At 44.3% G+C, this 20,227-nt stretch overlaps 1 protein-coding gene across 14 annotated transcripts in view; it reads right to left on the bottom strand.

Annotated features, from left to right (window-relative positions):
• Positions 1-20,227, bottom strand: part of LOC139749872 (CUGBP Elav-like family member 4) — a 1,199,110-nt gene that overhangs the window by 1,067,970 nt on the left and 110,913 nt on the right. For 2 of the 14 annotated variants that reach the window (XM_071664245.1, XM_071664236.1), the window contains exon 1: positions 7,141-7,311. The exons of 11 other annotated variants lie outside the window; for them this stretch is intronic. The gene's annotated coding sequence lies outside the window, so the exon portion shown is untranslated. Of the gene's footprint in view, positions 1-7,140; positions 7,313-20,227 lie in introns of those variants that run through there. One more of the 14 variants, XM_071664234.1, reaches the window with a different exon arrangement.

Below are 20,227 nucleotides of genomic sequence, written 5' to 3'. Positions count from 1 at the left end.
AAGGGAAGACATCAGAGATCTAGAATGACCTTTACCCTTCACGAAACCTGTGGGAAGAGACGTCACCTTGACCAAAGATCTTGTGATGCTGACGTCTACCAAGTCTGCGGACGGGAAACTGTCACATCTGATGTCTCTGGACGGGAAACTGTCACATCTGATGTCTCTGGACGGGAAACTGTCACATCTGAAGTCTGCGGACGGGAAACTGTCACATCTGATGTCTCTGGACTGAAAATCGCCCAATTTGACTGGATCATACCCTTGATCGGAGACTGTGAACGGGATGATGGAAGAACGAGAAACTGACGGGTGACAACCAGAGCCCATGGACGGGATGATGACCCAACCAAAGGACTCGGAACGGCAAAAAAAAACAAAAAAAAAAAAACAACCGAAGCCGGTGGACGAAATGCCGTTCAAACCCCAGTAAATATGTGGATGGGATGACGTCTTAACTGATGCCTGAGAGAGAGAGAGGAGAGAGAGAGAGAGAGAGAGAGAGAGAGAGAGAGAGAGAGAGAGAGAGAGAGAGGGAGAGAGAGGCTGTGATGCAGGTGGTGTGGAGTGCCACAATATCTCCTTTACTGAACTTCTCGGACTCCCGGGGTGGGTTGGTCTTTGGGAGCGGACGGGACACTGAGTCTTTAACCGAAGCATTTAAAATGTCTCCTCTCTTAACCAGGCCAGTAACAAGGTGTTCTCAGGTGAATGCTACCGTACCGGCCGTCGAAACGAAAGAAAGTCTACCTTCTCACAATACATGTTGATGCCTATATGAAGTTATCTAAGGCTGTGGAGACCTGGTCATATATATATATATATATATATATATATATATATATATATATATATATATATATATATATATATATATATCGAGGATGTAAGGCATGTGTACGAGTAGGAAGAGAGGAAAGTGATTGGTTCTCAGTGAATGTAGGTTTGCGGCAGGGGTGTGTGATGTCTCCATGGTTGTTTAATTTGTTTATGGATGGGGTTGTTAGGGAGGTGAATGCAAGAGTTTTGGAAAGAGGGGCAAGTATGAAGTCTGTTGGGGATGAGAGAGCTTGGGAAGTGAGTCAGTTGTTGTTCGCTGATGATACAGCGCTGGTGGCTGATTCATGTGAGAAACTGCAGAAGCTGGTGACTGAGTTTGGTAAAGTGTGTGAAAGAAGAAAGTTAAGAGTAAATGTGAATAAGAGCAAGGTTATTAGGTACAGTAGGGTTGAGGGTCAATTCAACTGGGAGGTGAGTTTGAATGGAGAAAAACTGGAGGAAGTAAAGTGTTTTAGATATCTGGGAGTGGATCTGGCAGCGGATGGAACCATGGAAGCGGAAGTGGATCATAGGGTGGGGGAGGGGGCGAAAATTCTGGGAGCCTTGAAGAATGTGTGGAAGTCGAGAACATTATCTCGGAAAGCAAAAATGGGTATGTTTGAAGGAATAGTGGTTCCAACAATGTTGTATGGTTGCGAGGCGTGGACTATGGATAGAGTTGTGCGCAGGAGGATGGATGTGCTGGAAATGAGATGTTTGAGGACAATGTGTGGTGTGAGGTGGTTTGATCGAGTAAGTAACGTAAGGGTAAGAGAGATGTGTGGAAATAAAAAGAGCGTGGTTGAGAGAGCAGAAGAGGGTGTTTTGAAATGGTTTGGTCACATGGAGAGAATGAGTGAGGAAAGATTGACCAAGAGGATATATGTGTCGGAGGTGGAGGGAACGAGGAGAAGAGGGAGACCAAATTGGAGGTGGAAAGATGGAGTGAAAAAGATTTTGTGTGATCGGGGCCTGAACATGCAGGAGGGTGAAAGGAGGGCAAAGAATAGAGTGAATTGGAGCGATGTGGTATACCGGGGTTGACGTGCTGTCAGTGGATTGAATCAAGGCATGTGTATGGGGGTGGGTTGGGCCATTTCTTTCGTCTGTTTCCTTGCGCTACCTCGCAAACGCGGGAGACAGCGACAAAGCAAAAAGAAAAAAAAAAAAAAAAAAAAATATATATATATATATATATATATATATATATATATATATATATATATATATGTGTGTGTGTGCGTGTATGTGTGTATAACAATACTCAGATCTTTGCAACCTGCACTAGGTGGATCAGTATCCAGACATCTTCATAACTGACCACAAAACCCCAAGCAGTAATGAAAGCCATACTCCAGCCTCACACTACACTCACCCCTACTCAAAGTTCTCCCACGTCCCATTCCTAAAAGTCATAACACTGACAGATCATCTTCACATGCAAATGACACGTCAAACACAAAACAACAGCCATCACAACTTATTCTGAAACACCATCCTACCAGACATACAACCATCCGTAACCACACTCCCCAAATATATACACATTACACATTCCCGTCCACGCTCGGGACGACAACCATCCTTACAACACTACAACCATTCAGCATATCACATCATCCATCAGGCACAGGAGGCAACTACCACACACTGAAGACCCAGACTACTTACTGCTCGCTCCGCACTCTCCCCCATACAGAGGCAAGCACAAAACGACCCTGTATGACATGTGGTCCCGCTCGGTGGACCTGACTGGTTTTCTGGGGCTTCGAGAGCCACACAGTAGGTAATAGGGACAATTGGGGTAGGAAGTATATACATATATATATATATATATATATATATATATATATATATATATATATATATATATATATATACATATATACACACACACACACACACACACACACACACACACACACACACACAAAGGTGACTGATTTGCTGTTCGGTTACTTGGGTTTTTTCATGTATGTTTGAATCATGGTGAGGTGCCTGAGGACTGGCAGTGTGCCTGTATAGTGCCAGTGTATAAAGACAAGAGGGAATAAAAGTGAATGTTCGACTGACCAATGTGCAAGTTTGGTGAATGTAACAGCTACGTTGTATGGAAGACTTGTGAGTGAGATGTGGTGGCATGTACTCGGCAACCAATTTGGGAGGAGCAAATCGATTTCAGTAGCAGAAGAGGATGTGTGGATCAGGTGTTTACTTTGAAGAATCTGGCGTTTATGGGTTTGGTGTGGGGCCATAGCGGCTGGAAGCAGCGAAGAGTTTTTATCAACAAAGTAAAGACGTAGGAAAAGAGAGTGAATGGTTCCGACTGAAGGCGAGTCTGCGGCAGGGGTGTGTGATGTCACTGTGCGTGTTAATTTGTTTATGGGTGGGGTGGTAAGGGAGGTGGTGAATAAAAGGCTCTTGGAGAGAGGGGCAGGTCTGCAGTCCGTCGGGAATGGGGAGGCTTGGGAGGTGAGTCGAGTGCTTTGTGCTGGTGACGCGGCGCTTAAGGCAGATTCGACTGAACATTGCACAAGCTAGTGTCTGAGTTTGGGAGAATCTGAGAAAGGAGAAAGTTGAGAGTGAATATGGCTAGTGAGAACCTGGAGCAACGGAGTGTTCTACATACCTGGGAGTGGACGCGACAGCCAATGAAACCATAGAGTCTGAAGTAAGCCATTAGGTGGGTGAAGGTGGTAAGGTCTTAGTAGCACTGAGAAGTGTGTGAAGAGATGGGAAACCGTCTATGAGGGAAAAAATGGGTATATGTTTTGAATCTGTAGTTCCGATTTTGCATGGATACGAGGTACGGGGCCTTGATAAACGAGCATGGAAGGGTAAGTGTTAGAAAGGAAATGTTTAAGGCCAAGATGTGGTGTGAGGAAGGTTGAACGAATAAGAAATGATGGGGTAAGACAGAGGTTTGGTAGGAAAAGGTCTACGTATGATAGAGGTGAAATGGGAGTCCTGAAATGGTTTGTAGATATGGAGAGGATGACTAAGTGGGTATACTGGCCTGAAATGGGGGGAACAAGGAAAGGGGGGACCGGTGAGGTGGAATGACGGAGTGATAGAGGCGTTCAGTGTTTGCGGCTTGAACATGCAGGAGATTGTGAGGCGTGTATGGGATAAAGCGAATTGGAGAGATGTACAAAACAGAGGGGCGAACCACCGCACATGAAACGATCAGGAGAAACAGTGGAAAGGTCTGTGGTGCCTCGTTGTGTACAGGGAGCTGTGGCTTCGGTACATTATTCATAACAGTGGATGTAAACGCATGAGTCCGTTCTTAATTCATTCCTAGCGCTACCTCGCTAACGTTGGAAGGACGAACAAGTATGAATATATATATATAACCTTACCTTTCTGCCCCAGGAGTCCCCTGTATGGGAGTGTCATAGTGCTCAGGAACCTGGCCACGTTCACCGGGCGGAACCACAGGTCATAAAGTGTGGTGATGTGTGTGTCTTGTGGGTCAGTGCCAGGCTGGTGAGGAGTGAGTGAGTAGTGTTCAGTGTTTTCATTGTGAGAGTTGCATCCTGGCCGTGAAGGGAGTTGTGATTATATATATATATATATATATATATATATATATATATATATATATATATATATATATATATATGTATATATATACAAGAGCAGAGAAAAAATGACCAGTGACCCCTCCCTTGCATTACATCTCAAGAGCACAAACCAAACTTATGTCTCGAGGTCATACAGGCTAGGTCAATGAAGTAATGACCTTCTCAACTCAACCTATGTGACCTTAACAGATGAATGTGTGTGTGTGTGTGTGTGTGTGTGTGTGTGTGTGTGTGTGTGTGTGTGTGTGTGTGTGTGTGTGTGTGTGCGTGCGTAATGCGTGCGTGCGTGTGTATGCATGTGTGTGTGTTTATATATATATATATATATATATATATATATATATATATATATATATATATATATATATATATATATATATATATCTTTCTTTTCTTTCAAACTATTCGCCATTTCCCGCATTAGCAAGGTAGCGTTAAAAACAGAGGACTGGGCCTCTGAGGGAATATCCTTACCTGGCCCCCTTCTCTGTTCCTTCTTTTGGAAAATTAAAAAAAGAAAAAAAAAGAGGGGAGGATTTCCAGCCCCCCGCTCCCTCCCCTTTTAGTCGCCTTCTACAACACGCAGGGAATACGTGGGAAGTATTCTTTCTCCCCTATCCCCAGGGATATATATATATATATATATATATATATATATATATATATATATATATATATATATATATATATATATATTGTCACACGTGATTGCATATTCTCAACCACAAGAACCCAGGTTCACATTATACTACGGTAACAAAAATCATTTCTAAATAGTTGTAATATGGCAACGTAACACAAGACACACCTATGTACTGACCCAAAAAAGCAACACACACACACACACACACACACACACACACACACACACACACACACACACACACACATCCTTTTTAGAAACTTAAAGCAAATAATCCACGTCTTGTAACATATACTGGAAAACATAAGATCTTAAGATCATTCTCACAACCAGGACTCACTAACTCTAGATATAAAAAACAAACTGTTGCTTGGCATGACAGACAAAATATTCAAAAGACAGTAGAATGAGCCCAGGTTCAGTGGCTTAGCTCACCAGTCGTCATAATGGATCATAAACTCTCTCGATACCAATGTAAGGCTCACGATCAACACACGAAGTCCTCGTTCTAAATCACTTTGTCCTTTAGATTCAGTTCTTTGACTATGACTGGACAGTCATGAAAACACTCGTTATCTACAAGAAACCAGCCATGGTTTATCACCAACACCTGTAAACAATACACCCAGACACTACAGCGGACGAAAGATAATTTGACTTTCTTGTTATCACTGGAATCAGAATTACCTCGACCTGTAATGTCGGAGTGCTTAACAACCCCCACAAGACTAACTACCTCTGCTATCAATTAGTGTCTGATATCATTCAGATCGCCATGATATACACACTAATACATCCACTCCAGCAAGTAAGATAACACTGTACGCACGTTATCTGCGAGGTGATGTGGCAGCTGAGATGAGAAAACTATCTCAAAGCATCTCACAGATGAGGCACACGGTGGGACACATAGGACCTTCAGGTGAGACACATGTGAGGCGGGCTACAGGACGGATACAGGATAGATCCACATGACTTAAAAGACACGTGTGAGGCCATAGTGAAGAGACCTGTCGATATCTAGTTATAAGTAAAGCTCTAAGCTTTTAACGGAAGGACTATGAGAGGACACAGCCTAGAGGACACACATCTGAGACACATTTGTGATACATGTTCGACACATTCGACAAAGCTGAGGGGAAAACATGATACGGGAGTGATTCACCGGTAGGACACATGGGGGATACACGTAGGACACGAGCCATGAGCCACAGTGGGTAGACATATGGAAGGAGGGTGGAACCCAGCAGGAGACACTAACACTGGGACATACGTAAGCTTGAGACGCACCGCAGATACAATAACATCTGAACAACGGGTAACACACAGTTGTGACACGTACGGCACGCTACAGGGGGTCCGAGTTACGTGATCATACGGCTGGGTTACGTGAAGGACTGGTGTGGACGACAAATGATAACCCAGTGATCACAAGGGCCCACCAAAACACGACACAGGTGTAGCAGGTGATTCATGCTCGTTAGAATCATCATCCACGAGACGCAACACAGGTAAGATGATGCCACAAGAGCCACAACAACACTGAGACACATATAACACACAGGCACAACAGGTGTGTGTGTGTGTGTGTGTGTGTGTGTGTGTGTGTGTGTGTGTGTGTGAGAGAGAGAGAGAGAAAGAGAGACAGAGACACATAACACAGGTAAGGAGCAGGTGTGGTGTATGGCTCCACGAGTAGCGAACTCTCTCTCAACGTGCTAATTACTCCACAGTCCTATACCACACCCTAATGGTTGTAAATACTTGCCTAATGAACTAATAAATCAAAGACACAGTGTGACACTTCTCTTTGTGCACCTGTTGTACACCACACACATCTCTCCATCTGTGCCACCTCAGATGTAAACAGGTTGTCACTGGGCCTCACCGTACAGCCACCAGCTTCCGAGCCGAACATAAACTAGCCCATGATTCTCGTGTGATGTAAATGCCCGCCATATTGTCCAGGCCAGGACAGGGCCTAGCTAGCACCTTTAAAAACTCGGTCACCTGTGCACTGGCGAGGCTTGGGGGAGTGTAAATCCATCCATTGTGCGAGCTTAACGGTATGTTTACAGGCACCTGACTCACCAGCGGCTGGCGGCAGCGTCCCTGGTCTCCATCTTTGCCAGCCAGCAGACCTACACCATCAGCGGCCGATGCTTCTCCTTTGTTTCCCCTTCAACGCCAGCACTTTCTGACCCTCGTAGGCCAACAAACAAATCTGTTCCACGAATATTCGAAAAAAAAGAAAACTAATTGATCCGGCAGCTATACGAAAAAAGAAAGTGTCACCAGAGCCAATCAGCAGCTGCGTTAGGAGTCCGCAGGCTCACTGACTGATGCCAATTGGTCGAGCGGCGAGAGCGGAGAGAGCTACATGATGATTGGCTCAGCAAGTTCCACGTAAGCAACAGGTGAGCTAAGATGGCGGCGGCTTCTTGGCCCTGCCAGATGTCTCTCCCAGACCCGCGTATTGACATTATTATCGACAAAACAATTTATCAGGACCTGTGAGTCACGCAGTCTCAATGCCAAAATAATTCATTCATCCGCCGGAATGAAACCACCGGGAAATTACCAGAGAAAGAAGAGGAAGAATATAAAAAAAGGGAGGAGGCTCGCGTCCCACGCCCCCAGATCGTGATCAATATACGATAAGATATGTTCCCGGCAGCCATTATCATCATCACCACCACCAACACCCCCAACCCACCACCCAACCCTTTAAATAAACAATGGCCAGTTTTACACCTGGTGCCGGGGAGTTGTCGCTCCTCCATCCCCACAGCCGCCGCCGCCGCCCAACCTCACGCCCTACAGGTCTCGAAGTAGCAGCAACGCCAACCGCTCCTTCAGGACTCGCTTATTCCTCTGCATAAAACATCAGCGGCTGACGGACGTGTATTAACAATTAGCACCATTTGGGCCGGGCCTTATGGATCAAACAATTAGGGTAGGTGAACGCTGTCGATATATTGATCCCTGGATACGAGACAACAGCCACCCGCCTGGGGTAAGATGGGGGGGGTGGAGCGTTGCCACCTCCCCAGCTCTGCCACCTCCCGCTTCCTCTCACTCTTTGTCCTGCATTATAATAAAAATTAAATTAGGGCGGCCCTGTAATTACCACCAGTATTTACCATTCGTCATTACACAATTTCTGAAGTTCCTGACTATAAATATAAACCACTCCGGCATGCGGATTCTCTCATACTCTTCAATTATATTACGATATTACACTCTACTGGTCTGCTGCCCTCTGAATATCGCCAGTACAGAGGCCAGAGCATGACATCCTGGTCGACGACTGTGGCTACTGGTGTATGACACATGAATGTGTACGTCATCCAGATGGTGCTTGAGGAAGGAACCCACCTTATGGTAGTCATGGATTAACCTTTTAAAAACAATGATACACACACACACACGCACACAGACACACACACACACACACACACACACATATATATATATATATAAATATATATATATATATATATATATATATATATATATATATATATATATATATATATCGGCCTTGTTTCAACACATCACTCGCCGTCATGTACGTAAATCACACCAAAACTGTAGCCTATAGTATCCCCAATTTGGCTGTATGGACTATTTCGTGATTATTCTATCCACTTCATATTGCCTTAGTTTAGCCTCCTGACAGACCGTCTTCCCCCTTATACCACATCGATCCAAACTCATTCTATCCACCGTACGCCGTTCGTATTCTTGAATGTTAAGGCCCAGATACGCAAGTGCCTCCTTCAATCCTTCATTCCATCCTCCCGGTCTTCCCCTGTTGCCAAGCATTCACTTCACAAACACACACGTTCACCATCACACAAATAACACTTGGCAACCTCTTGCACACAAGACTCGTTATTCTTAACTCGATCGTTTTCTGCGGTGGCTCTCAGTCAGTCAGTCCGTCTTCGCTCATTCTCTCCACACATCCAACCCAGGTCAGCGCACCTTGGTTGGCCCTCTGAATCCGGATGCGCTCACCACCATGCCTCTTTCCTACACTCTCACGCTAAGCACAATGAACCCACACGTGGTCCTCAAGTATTTCGTGTCCAATGTCCAGCGCATTCACATCCTTCCATTCTATTGCCGTTAGATCCCATATAACACAGCCGGGACCACTATACCTACACACCTTCTCACTTTTCCCGTAACATACAGTGACGTCTCCTACACCCTCCCTAATGTACCCATGAGCTTCCATCCCTCAACCACCCCGTAACACACATCAGCCTCCTATGGTTCCATCCGCTGTCCCGTCCACTCTCAGGTACATAAAGAATTCCACTTCCTCCTGGTCCTCCTCATTCAAACTTACGCTCAACCATCTCGTCTACCCCCCAACCCCCACCACCTGCTGCATCTCATTATCACACTTTTGTTCATATTCGCTCACATCTTTCTCCTTTAACATTATCCCAAACTCTTACATCAGCTACAACAGTCTCTCTCCAGTAAGGTCATCTGCAAGCAGCAACCGCTTCACCTCTCATCCCCCACCCTCTCTCTCTCCTCACTCCCAGCAAAATGCACACCCGTCCCTCTCTCTAGGACCTTCGTGTTTACTCCTCTTCTTGATGCAGACCCAATTTCAGCGGAAACCACTCACCTTCCTCCCCTCCTACTCGCCCGTATACCTTACTCTTTAAATAACTATTAATTACTGCATCTAATAATGTTCCAATCATTCCATATAGTCGCAATACCTTCCATAAGGCAGCTCACTCAACCATAAAATACGCTTTCTCTAGATCTATAAACGATACATACAATTCACACCCTTTCTTTAGGTATTTTTCAAACGAATTCTTCAAAAATAAACACCTTATCCACACATCTTCCACCACTCCTGGAGCCTCATTGCTCCTCCTCAGACAGATAACCTATCCACTCAGCCATTCTCAGAATCATCATTTTCCCGTAATTTTTTACAGGTATATCAAAAAGGTAAATATCTCTGTTAATTGAAAATTCATATTTCCCCCTGCCTTTTTATGTGTACACCATGCAAGTATTCTTCCAGTCCTCAGGTAAACTACAGAAACGCTGATCACTCTGACTACGTAATCGGCAACACTGCCACCCTCTTTCTTGAAAAACTTACCTGCAATCCCATCCACTCCAGATGTTCGCTACAGTTCATCTTGCGCAGGGCTTTCACTACTTTCTCTCTTTTCACGAAGTCATTCGGCATGACCCACTCATTCTTCATGCCATCTCGCCCCAAACTCACCACGTCAGCCACTCTGTCATCTAACAAATTGAACAGTCGTTCGAAATACTCACTCTAACTCTTTCTCACATATTCATCAGTTACTCATTCTTCACACTCTCTCTTCACAGTTATACCCGCCTCTTCTCTTGTTTTCCTCATTACACTATCAACAAATTCTTAACTCTGAAGTGCAATGATACTCTCTCATTCAATCTGTCCTTTTTACATTCACACCTTTTTTTGCGTGCGTGTGTGTGTGTGCGTGTGTGTGTGTGTGTGTGTGTGTGTGTGTGTGTGTATACCTATTCTACTGTATGGGGAGGGGGTTCTACACTCTTGGGGCACCATCTCTTGACCTTCCCTACTATCGCACAACTTTTTAAAATTCTGTATGCTCTGTACATTTATCATTACATAACTCAATCTACTGACTTCATTCATCTACCATCTATTCAATAAAGGTATTTTCTTAATCTAGCAAGTTCCTCGTTTAATTTCAATTTGTGGCTTCTGCTTGTTGTATTCCTATATCTTTCGAGGAACTGCTCTCACTGTCTATGCCACACCACCTCGCCTGGACCTTGGGTCGGTGTGGTCTGTAACTCAACCCGGTTCTAAAACTTAAAAGATGTGATCAGGTCATCCCTCACTCTTTTCTCTTCCACGGTGGGCAAATTTAAGGCTTCTCAAGCCTTTCTCAATAAATTATATATTACTGAATATATATATTCATTTATTTCACTGATACATTCACTTACATAACAATCATACAGTTCTCACTCGTATGAATTTTTAATATCACCGACTTGAAGGCTTGCTATTACCCTCACTTATACAAACTCACAAATATTTTAAATTCTTAATCCTTTATACCCACGACTTGCATCAAGTCTTCTTTCACTCTCTACTTATATAAGTTCAAATGAATACTAATTCCCTCCACTTATAAACATATCCCAACAAACCTTCATTATACCCGGCTATTACTATATCCAATACAGTTCTAAATTCCCTGCACTCTTGCATGGTTATCAAGAATTATCCACTTTATATATCATATATATATATATATATATATATATATATATATATATATATATATATATATATATATATATATATACATACATATATATCAAATCCCTCCACTTACACATATTTTTCTGTGCCCTCCCAAATCCTTCCAACCTTACGCACAAATATTGGACAATAATGTTAATTCCAGCCTTCCAGTGATTTCTACATCCTTTTGCACTCGTATCTGCTCTTTCTAGTCATCAATCTACTGCATCAATTTGTTCCTTTTAATATCAGATTATCAGAATTATCACATCGACCTTCTGGTAATGGCCGTGCCATGATATTATCCAGATGACTATATACGGAGTGTCATGGTGAGCTTAGAAGTGCAATAAGCGAGTGTTGGTGTATGAGATGGGAATATTGTTGTGCGACACAGGGACGTTGTTGGATTCATATATTCCTTGTCTCGTTATCTTCAGCACATACTCCACTCCGTATCACACACACACACACACACACACCACACACACACACACACACACACACCTCTTACGTGCTCCAATGACTAATATTTCTACAGATTCGAACCCTGGAAAACAGGTTAAATCAGATGAACCTGTATCATCGGGAAATAACAGTGAGGCACGGCAACGCTTCTTCTATCCCTTTTTTTGCATTCTCTATAAAATGAAGAAAAAGTTTGAGCGTGTATAATGCATAATCCGTTAAGATTAACTCGATGTATAACACATTTGAATGACCTTTGCCTCAGCTTAGAGTCGAAGCTTTTCAATACGCTTTACTTCCTATACACACACACACACACACACACACACACACATACGTGCACACACACACACATACACACACACATATATATATATATATATATATATATATATATATATATATATATATGGATGGATAGATAGATAGATAGATAGATAGATATATATAGATAGATATAAAGGGACATCACAACACGATCATCCATGTCTACCGCCAATGTCCGTAAGCCTCTCTATATATTCACAATGTCTCACGTGTTCATACTGATGGGTTTATCTGAAAATAAATTCAGTAATCACATCCTTAACTATGTACCGTAAATATTCCTAACCACTGTGGTACAGGGAATTAGGCTCTATCGACACTATTTATGTGTGAGGTGGTGTAAAGCACTTACTTCCCTCTGGAAGGTGTTATTATATACATACATCTCTGAAATCCCCTGTTCATCAATGTAATTCCATGTCTGTGACAGCATACATCATCCATTTATTTACGGACATTGAGGATTATATATATATATATATATATATATATATATATATATATATATATATATATATATATATATATGTATATATTACCATTACGGTGATTTCTTTCGGCCCAAAATTATGGTCTGTACGACAACACGGCAACTGGTACAGTCAATAGAAACAATGACAATCATCTGAGTCATTAGCTTCGTAATGATTTCCTCCATTAGCTGAGCTCCTTGGCGGTAGAGTAGAGGAGAGTGAGCTTCGCTGTGTCAGTACTCCCGGAACCCATAATTACCGGTGTTATTACTGACAGGGTTATAGATTCGTTAATCATCGTGCGGCCGGCAGTCACACACCAGTGACGTCACGCGTTGGACTCTTTTAAGATATTTTTTTTAATGCATTCTTTTTAAATTTGACTCGTTTAGTGAGAGAAAGAAGTGAAAAGGCCACGTTAGACAGGACCGTTGTCTGTCTGTCTGTCTGTCTGTCTGTCTCTCTCTCTCTCTCTCTCTCTCTCTCTCTCTCTCTCTCTCTCTCTCTCTCTCTCTCACACACACACACAGCGCAATCTGATCAACAGACGCGTCATCGCTGAGCATCCGGAACATTTCTAACCCCCCTCGACCACCACCACCACACCTGTGCTTCTGGCCCGGTGCTCCCCGTACATTTCCCAGTGTCTCGCGTATAGAAGACTGACGCCCAGACCACTGTCATGTATCCTTGTGTCCTCCTAGACGCATTTCCAACCTGGACTGGATACGTGCGTGGCTCTCTGTCGGAGGTGACTGCCAGCGACCTTATGACGTTGGATACGCTGATGATACACCCGTGTTACATGACACGTGAGGAGAGTACACGTTTTCTTCAGGGATACATATGTGTCCCTCTTGGGCTGGTGATATCCGGTGACCCAGATTTCGAATACAACGTTTGACACGTACGTCAGATCACACAGGGGAAATTCTTCAGACCATCCTCTTTAAATGAAGCTTGTTTTCCATTCAAGCAACTTGGCAACTGATAGTGAATCGGAAAGCAAGCAAACAAGCAAGCTAAGGACGCAAGTATACTAAAAACGCACGCAAGCAAGCAAGCTTAGGACGCAAGTATACTAAAAACGCACGCAAGCAAGCAAGCTTAGGACGCAAGTATACTAAAAACGCACGCAAGCAAGCAAGCTTAGGACGCAAGTATACTAAAACGCACACAAGCAAGCAAGCTAAGGACGCAAGTATACTAAAAACGCACGCAAGCAAGCAAGCTAAGGACGCAAGTATACTAAAAACGCACGCAAGCAAGCAAGCTTAGGACGCAAGTATACTAAAAACGCACGCAAGCAAGCAAGCTTAGGACGCAAGTATACTAAAACGCACACAAGCAAGCAAGCTAAGGACGCAAGTATACTAAAAACGCACGCAAGCAAGCAAGCTAAGGACGCAAGTATACTAAAAACGCACACAAGCAAGCAAGCTAAGGACGCAAGTATACTAAAAACGCACACAAGCAAGCAAGCTAAGGACGCAAGTATACTAAAAACGCATGCAAGCTAGCTAAGCAAGCCAAGCAAGCTGGGAAAATTGAGCAAGGAAACAAGCTAAGTAAGCAAGTGAGCTAAAAACGCATGCAAGCTAGCTAAGCAAGCCAAGCAAGCTGGGAAAATTGAGCAAGGAAACAAGCTAAGTAAGCAAGTGAGCTAAAAACGCATGGAAGCTAGCTAAGCAAGCCAAGCAAGCTGGGAAAATTGAGCAAGGAAACAAGCTAAGTAAGCAAGTGAGCTAAAAACGCATGCAAGCTAGCTAAGCAAGCCAAGCAAGCTGGGGAAATTGAGCAAGGAAACAAGCTAAGAAAGGTAAGCACGCATGCAAGCCAGGAGTACGATTTAGTGTGGGGAAAGACTACTGCCCTTCAGCTGCATTAGCGTCATTACTGGTCATTATGTCGATATGCCTGTCTACTGTGGGAGACGGGAGGGGACAGGGGACGCACGGGGGGGGGGGATGGGGGGGTAAGAGAATGGTTGAGGTGGAGGGGTTGGTAAGTTGACGGGGGGAGGGGAGAGATGGAAGTCCGTTGACGGAGATAAATTAGGGGGGACTGATGTACGGGGGAGGGGGCAGGTCAACGCAGGGGGAAGGGGGAACGGTGGTAAAGGGGGAGGGGGAATCGATGCGCAAGGTAGGTAGAGTTAGCGAGGGGGAGTACGGGGGGAGGGAGCAGGAACACCCCCTACCCACATCCTGGACTCCCCCTCCCCGCTATACAACACCACAAAATCGATACAAACACAGCCGAACAAATTGGTCGACTTGAGTGGTGGGCAGGTAGGGTGAGGGAGGGTAGATGACATGTAGAGAGAGAGAGAGAGAGAGAGAGAGAGAGAGAGAGAGAGAGAGAGAGAGAGAGAGAGAGAGAGAGAGAGAGAGAGAGAAGGGCAGGGTTTATACATACAGAGAGACGGAGGGGGGGTGAGGGGTTACAGTGAGGGAATGGGACGGAGGGAGGAATACGTACGAGATACACGGAAGGTGCGGGCAGAGAGAGGGAGGGAGGGAGAGAAAGAGAAGATAGTACACATACAGGAGGAGGGGAAACAAACAGACAGCAAAGTGGATTGGGGAATTCGAACTAAGGCACCGTACAAAGGCAGGTAGGATGATGAATCCCACAGTGGCCGACCGAACCATTACACACACACACACACACACACACACGCAAGACTACACAGGCTCCTGTTAAGCACGTACATAAATCTCGGGTCACAGGAAATATGGGCCAGCCCGCTTAAGTGCCGGAGTAGGCCAATGTTATTATGTCTAACCCAAGGTGGTGTTCAGAGTGGCCACGGGAATTAAAGAGTTTAGGATCAGGTTTTTACTGGGTTCAGTAAGCAAATGGAGGGAAGTTCACTGATGCACGACCCCCTGAGCACGACGCTTCGACCCCATGAGTACGACGCTTTGACCCCATGAACACAACGCTTCGACCCCATGAACACAACGCTTCGACCCAATGAGCATGACGGTTCGACTCCATGATCACGATGGTTCGACCCCATGAACACGACGCTTCGACCCCATGAACACGACACTTCGACCCCATGAGCACGACGGCTCGACCCCATGGGCACGACGCTTCGACCCCATGAACACGACGGTTCGATCCCATGAACACGACGCTTCGACCCCATGAGCATGATAGCTCGACCCCATGAACAAGACAGTACGACCTTTGGGCATGGTGGCCTCACCTCTGACCCTGACCCTCAACCTAAATGGACGTAATAAAGGTCGTACCGTCGTATTCAAAGGTCGTGCCGTCTCGCTCGAGAGTCTGTCTCGCCATTACCGGTCGTGAGGCTTCTGGTATAAGTTAACCAAGACGGTTCTCAACACGACGGAGTAGGTATAGTGGCTCTGTGCACCTCCACAGCTTCCAGCACTTTGGAACATTTTCCATTCCACAACACACCAGATAATCTATCGATTTACCTATCCATCTATCTTTACATTTAGCCATCTATACACTCGAACATTTAAAATCCTCCTCCACCCCCTACATTTTGCATTATATCCCCCGCCCTTTCTCTTAACAAACCCATTCCAGCAACCTTTCATATAATTCTCTCTCTCTCTCTCTCTCTCTCTCTCTCTCTCTCTCTCTCTCTCTCTCTCTCTCTCACTCTCTCTCTCAACCTATATGTCTATCTCTCTTTTCCTCAGCCGTACTAAACTTGTGACTCTATCATCAACCCCACATCCACTCCTTTCCCTTCAAAGTTTAGGTGAACCTCAGATTACTAAAGAGGCCTAAGGGAGCCCTATCACTTTCCCTCCCCACCCCTCAACCTTCCCACTCCTCCTTCCCCTCCCACCCTACAGTTCCCTCCCTCCTACTCCCTCTCCATGTGAAGGCCTCTCCCCTCCCCCTTCCATCGTCCCTTTTCCCCCCTCATCCCGGTCAGCCAGGGGGAAAATATGAGCTCGTTTGATTAAACTCAGGTCAGGGTTGAGAGAGAGAGAGAGAGAGAGAGAGAGAGAGAGAGAGAGAGAGAGAGAGAGAGAGAGAGAGAGAGAGAGAGAGAGAGCGACGACGACGACTCATCCCTACGGTCGTGATCAGTCAGGTGCTAGGGTTAGTGCTGGTGGTCGTTCTTGTTAATGGTGGTCGTTGCTGATAGTATAGGTGGTGGTGAAGTGGTCGTTCACAGTGGTTAGTGGCAGTGGCAGTGATCGGTATTAGTGGTGGAGGTAGTAGTGGTTTTCACCGTTATTACCGCTAGTACTAGTGTTGCCTGTTGTTCATATTTCTTCGTAGTTATCATACACTTTCGTGCTAAAAGTTCGTCCCGTCGTACACAAAGACGGCATCATCGTGCTTAGAGCTATCGTCTTTTCGTTCTGGGTCGTATCGTCGTGCTAAAAGGTCGTCCCTCCGAGCTCAACCCATAACATCGTTCTTGAGGGTCGTCCCGTCGTGCTCAGGGGGAACATACGAAACGTTCATGAATCTCTCTGTACATGTACCCAGCTGTACAAGTGGACTGGTAAGTTGAACAAGTGTACAGTACACACACACACACACACTCACATACGAACAAAAATTCTTATCACATCCCCCACCCCGTCCACTCCCCTAACTGTAAGCACTGCGAGTTTGAATGGAGAGAAGGCAGAGAAAGTGAAGTGTTTCAGATACCTGGGAGTGGATATGGCTCCAACTGGATCGTTGTAAGCTGAAGTGAGCCATAGGGTGGGTGAGGGGGTGGTGAAGAATGCCTATTCACCAGGTATTATTCATCAAGGGGCTAAGGTCCTAAGGGCACTGAGGAGTGTGTGGAAAAAGAGGTCGCTGTTTGTGAGGGGAAAGATGGGTATGTTTGATGGTATAGCGATCCCGACGGTTTTGTGTGGATGCAAGGGGTGGGTCTTACATCAAAAAGTACGGGAGAGAATGGATGTGTTGAATATGAAATGCTTGAGGACAATATGTGGTGTTAGGAGGAGTAATCGATCAAGAAATGAGAGGACAAGAGAGGTGTGGTAGTAAGAAGAGTGAGACCGAGAGAGCAGAGGAGGGTGTGCTGAAATGATTTTGACATACAGAGAAGATGAGTGAAGAGAGGTTACCAAAGGAGGATAAATGTGTCAGAATTAGTGGGGACAAAGAGAAGGGGGGAAACCGAACTGGAGACGAAAGGATGGAGTGAAAGAGGTTAAGAGGGGTTAGGGCCTGATGATGCAGGAGGATGCAGGCCATAAACGGGGCATAGTGAATCAAAGCGAAGTGGTATACAGAGGGCGACGTGCTGCCAATGAACTGAACCAGAGCGAATGAAACGGTACGAGGAAAACACATAAAGGTCTGTGGCTGTGAATGGAGGGGAGAGCGCCTGTGGTTTCGGTGCATTATACATGACAGCTACAGAGTAGATAAGACCAAATGAAGCATTTCTTTTTTTTTCGTCTATCCCTGGCGCTACCCGAACTAACACGGGACACAGCAAAAAAGTTTAAATACACAAACACACACACACACACACACACATATATATATATATATATATATATATATATATATATATATATATATATATATATATATATATATACATACATATATATATTCCTTTTTTTTTTTTGCTTTGTCACTGTCTCCCGCGTCTGCGAGGTAGCGCAAGGAAACAGACGAAAGAAATGGCCCAACCCACCCCCATACACATGTATATACATGCGTCCACACACGCAAATATACATACCTACACAGCTTTCCATGGTTTACCCCAGACGCTTCACATGCCCTGATTCAATCCACTGACAGCACGTCAACCCCGGTATACCACATCGATCCAATTCACTCTATTCCTTGCCCTCCTTTCACCCTCCTGCATGTTCAGGCCCCGATCACACAAAATCTTTTTCACTCCATCTTTCCACCTCCAATTTGGTCTCCCACTTCTCCTCGTTCCCTCCACCTCCGACACATATATCCTCTTGGTCAATCTTTCCTCACTCATTCTCTCCATGTGCCCAAACCACTTCAAAACACCCTCTTCTGCTCTCTCAACCACGCTCTTTTTATTTCCACACATCTCTCTTACCCTTACGTTACTTACTCGATCAAACCACCTCACACCACACATTGTCCTCAAACATCTCATTTCCAGCACATCCATCCTCCTGCGCACAACTCTATCCATAGCCCACGCCTCGCAACCATACAACATTGTTGGAACCACTATTCCTTCAAACATACCCATTTTTGCTTTCCGAGATAATGTTCTCGACTTCCACACATTCTTCAAGGCTCCAGGATTTTCGCCCCCTCCCCCACCCTATGATCCACTTCCGCTTCCATGGTTCCATCCACTGCCAGATCCACTCCCAGATATCTAAAACACTTTACTTCCTCCAGTTTTTCTCCATTCAAACTTACCTCCTTATGTATATATATATATATATATATATATATATATATATATATATATATATATATATATATATATATACATAGGCGTTATCGGACTCTGCCTTCTTGTGATTACGTCACAAGTGAAAACATCACCTTATTCATATCATCGGAGTACAATCTCACCCAAGAACTTGTCACTCCAAAGGACTTCATTCTTTCCCTGCTCATGAATGAAGCGCATTCTTGAAGCTGCAAAAGCCCATGGAAAATGGGTCATGGATTATATAGTACCAATAAATATATTATATATCTTATATAGAAGACTATCGCCATACTTTTTTTCCTTAAAGGACGATAAATAATAATAATGATATTTTTTTTTGCCATCTAATTTCTTAAAGGAAACAATAATTTCCGTAGTGGACTTTATAGCTCAATTTCACTTCATCGGCACATTATAACATGGGTCCACCAACCCATTTTCTAAAGAGCATCTCCCCAGACAGTATTGTACAGTGGGGGAGAATTTGTCTCCTCCGTGTGCTAGAAAAGGTGAAGTAGTCGCTCACTGTCTTATATATTATGCTGTTTCTACCAGAGAGAGAGAGAGAGAGAGAGAGAGAGAGAGAGAGAGAGAGAGAGAGAGAGAGAGAGAGAGAGATCAAAGGTATATTCCACAAGTCATGGGTAGTTTCCAAACTATCCCTCCCCCCCCACACACACACACCTAAATGATGTCAATGGCATTCCCATTAATCAAGTAATCCTTAATCTATAGTCTCTCTCTCTCTCTCTCTCTCTCTCTCTCTCTCTCTCTCTCTCTCTCTCTCCACAGATACCAATACTAATTTATCACTTATTCCCTCCCCAGCCATGGCCACCACTCAATATATCGTCTACTATATCCTGGGTCATATTAGGAGGCCACAAATACAGCATACTCCCGATATATCTAAATGAAAAATAAAAGTCATATGTTACATAGGCTTCTGTAAAAAAAAATAAAGAAAACATATATATATATATATATATATATATATATATATATATATATTATAAACCGTAGTTTGAGTTAATGTTTCCTGCAGTTTATCACAGATGATTGCAAATTATAAAAACGCCAGAGACGACACATTAAAGAAACCAGGCTAATATGATTAACACACACAACGAGAGGCGTCGTGCCCACTGTCTGGGGAGCGTGACCAGTGAC

This window comes from Panulirus ornatus, chromosome 8 (assembly GCF_036320965.1).
Source record: "Panulirus ornatus isolate Po-2019 chromosome 8, ASM3632096v1, whole genome shotgun sequence".
Taxonomy (NCBI): Eukaryota; Metazoa; Arthropoda; class Malacostraca; order Decapoda; family Palinuridae; genus Panulirus; species Panulirus ornatus.
Note: the sequence above shows the minus strand (reverse complement) of the source record. Positions and strands in the feature narration are given on the sequence as shown.